Source organism: Aplysia californica, unplaced genomic scaffold (genome assembly GCF_000002075.1).
Source record: "Aplysia californica isolate F4 #8 unplaced genomic scaffold, AplCal3.0 scaffold00829, whole genome shotgun sequence".
NCBI classification, from domain to species: Eukaryota; Metazoa; Mollusca; class Gastropoda; order Aplysiida; family Aplysiidae; genus Aplysia; species Aplysia californica.
The window spans coordinates 120,861-123,826 of NW_004798099.1; the positions used below are offsets into that span (position 1 = coordinate 120,861).

A 2,966-nucleotide genomic window follows, 5' to 3' on the forward strand; every position below is an offset into this window, starting at 1 on the left:
CGGACACATTGTTTTCTATGCTGAAAGTATTGCACATCGACACTAGGGCAATACTTGGACTTACGTATAAGAAACGTTAAAAGTTCTTCGAATGAGTACATTTTCCAAGACGTGTTTGTATCACTTATTTCAGAAAGAAGATTAGCTAGTGTTGACTTTTTAAGAATAGCCGAATGCAACATTCAAGAGTTCGTGTATGTTCCGAAAACCTCTCTCTAAACGTAAGCCAGGCGTGAAGCTTGATGCTTCACACCATTCATTTTCATACACTTTGACCATAAAAGACGAGGATGAAACATGACCTTAGTCGCACTACCTTCATCCGAATGTAGCCCTTTTTAAGACACAGTTCTTATTGGTCACAACACTTCTCCAAACTCATGTTAATAATCTTTTGCATGTCCAGAATATTATCTAAGAGAAAAAGAATGACAGAGGAGAGAGAGAGAGAGAGAGAGAGAGAGAGAGAGAGAGAGAAAGAGAGAGAGAGCGAAAGAGAGAGAGAGAGTGAGATGGTTCTATTTAGCTCAAAATCTGTATAGACTTACGAGGTGGTAACATTGCAGCCCATAGCAATGACAGCTGAGTTCATTGAACGTGGATGTAAGCCTGGTGCCTCTGAAGAAATGGGGGCACTGAGGAAAGAGAAAGATGAAGACCTAAGAACAAGACAGTGCTTAATTAAGGTAATTTATGCTGACCGGAGAAGAAAGGCAAATACCATGGACTTGTGTATATAATTATGTACTTTGAAATACGCTGCAATTTTTCCAATTTTTTTGCGCGACACTATTAGCAGTAGAGATCATGAGCACTAACGCGCGAGTCTTCTCTATTAACATTTATAGATACCAAGAACTCAGTTTTTGAGATTTTGGATTTAAGCATGGTCTTTTTCTCAGGTCTTCAATTTGTTGTCAGCTGATGTAAGGATTAATTGAGTAATCGACTACACCTCGTGAGGATGTGTAGATTTATCGTTCTTGCCTTGTGCATACCAAGAATATGTTGTTTTGATTGCCACTACAGCTGGATCGGGCCGATCGCCCGACTCGATCGCCTGAAACTGAAAACAAACACGTATAGTGCTTCTTCTTCAAGTCCCATATCTTCAGCAATCATATAGCCAATCATTTCTCAGCTCGAATTATCTTCAAAATAACCCCCAGTAGTGTTATGGGTTTTTTTCCGGTTAACCATCTGTTCAAGTTCTCAGCGAAGGTTTTTCCTGGTCTGCCTCAAACTCTTTTTTCTTCTACTTTCCCAATGAGAACACGTAGTTTCCAATGCTTCTCCTAAGTATAAGTGCTGTTTGAAGTGTAGGCAACAAACGTGTATAGTACGATATCTTTTTGATTTGATTTGTTGTTGTTGTGTTTGTTTGTTTGTTGTTGTTGTTGTTATTTTTTCTTTTGCTTTTTTTTGTTTTTTTGCGGGGGTGGGGAGTGCACTAGACTTCAAAATCAGCCATTTTTGTATCAAGTTGTGCATATAATACGAAGTAAATGTCTGACATGCTGTGATGTGGGAGGGGAGAGGGGGCGCTTCACAAGCACGTGCGTGAAGTCAAATAATAGTCTGACATCAAAATAATATAATGCAAAATCTCCCTCTTCGGATTGGTGTCTATAACTTGAAATGATAGTTGTAGAAGGAAAACGTCCCAACGGCAATGATTAATATTAAAAAATTAAAATTTTGTGCTGAAACTTAGAGTTTAACCCAAGAAAATGGCACAGTCATCAATGTCCAAAGGCAATCGCTATCTTAGAATTACAAAGTGCTATTTAACTAAATTACAAGAGTTACTAAAACCATGAGGTCTGAAACCAAATGTGAGGCAGCGTGGTGGAATTAGGCTCTCGTCAAAATAATCAAAATGGAGAAACTTGCACTTTTCCGCAGGTTTATGAATTTTAATCAAATTTTTGTTTTTTGGTTCAACACCTTTCATGCCCATGAAAGAACTCATTTTTGTGTGGATTTTTCTGAAAAACGTTGATTAAAGTCACAAAAAATGTAAACTTTCAGTTACCACGGACTCCTAAGCTAAGGAAATAACTAATCTTTGGCGGCCATTTTCTCACTAATTTTACCTCTGAAAACAGGTGACCCCCACCTCCTTCATTCGCAAATATCTCGACTTGTATTTAAGGTAAGTGAATATTTTTTTCATTTTAAGAAACACAAGTGAACAAGCTTTAAGATGACACCAATAACTCTACATGCCCCAAAATTGACGAGAGCCTGATTCCACCACGCTGTCTCATAAATATCCTGTCTCCTCTGGTATTCGGAGTCGTTATCAAGACATCATTCAAAACGTTGCAATCGGACATATTGTGAAATTTAACATTTTTACGTCAAATTTCTCAAAACTAGATACTGAGTAGATAGAACTGTGTAATTCTGAAGTAGCAGTATGTTAAAACCCTCTCGGCATTTCTTCTCCATTGTGGTGCCCGCGACATCACTGGCATACGCCCAAGTACCTCTTTGTTGCATGTATAATACGCGGTCAAGAAAACTGAAGCAATGGTGATACGTAGAAAAACTCCAACTCCAACCTGAAATATCAAAATCAAGGATACCACCCTCAGGCAAGTACAACATTTTAAATATTAGGGACCATTATATCATCAGATCGGAGATGTCTCACCCAAAATTAAAAGTCGCATTTCGCAAAGCAAAAGCAACCTTCAACAAGATGAAACAGATTCTTACAAACAGCAATCTGTCACTGGAAGCAAGAAAAAGAATACTGAAAACTTACATCGAGCCAATCCATTTATACGGGTGCGAAGCGTGAACAATCAATAGACAGCTGGAAATAACAATTGAGGCGACAGTGTTGTGCCTATCCCATGGAGAGCAAGAAAAACAAATGTGAGGCAGCGTGGTGGAATCAGGCTCTCGTCAAAATAATCAAAATGGAGAAACTTGCACTTTTCCGCAGGTTTATGAAT

The 2,966-nt window shown here is 38.5% G+C and overlaps 1 protein-coding gene across 1 annotated transcript in view; it reads right to left on the minus strand.

Moving 5' to 3' along the window:
* Positions 1–2,966, minus strand: part of LOC106013370 — a gene marked incomplete at its 3' end in the record, with an annotated part of 21,020 nt that overhangs the window by 5,297 nt on the left and 12,757 nt on the right.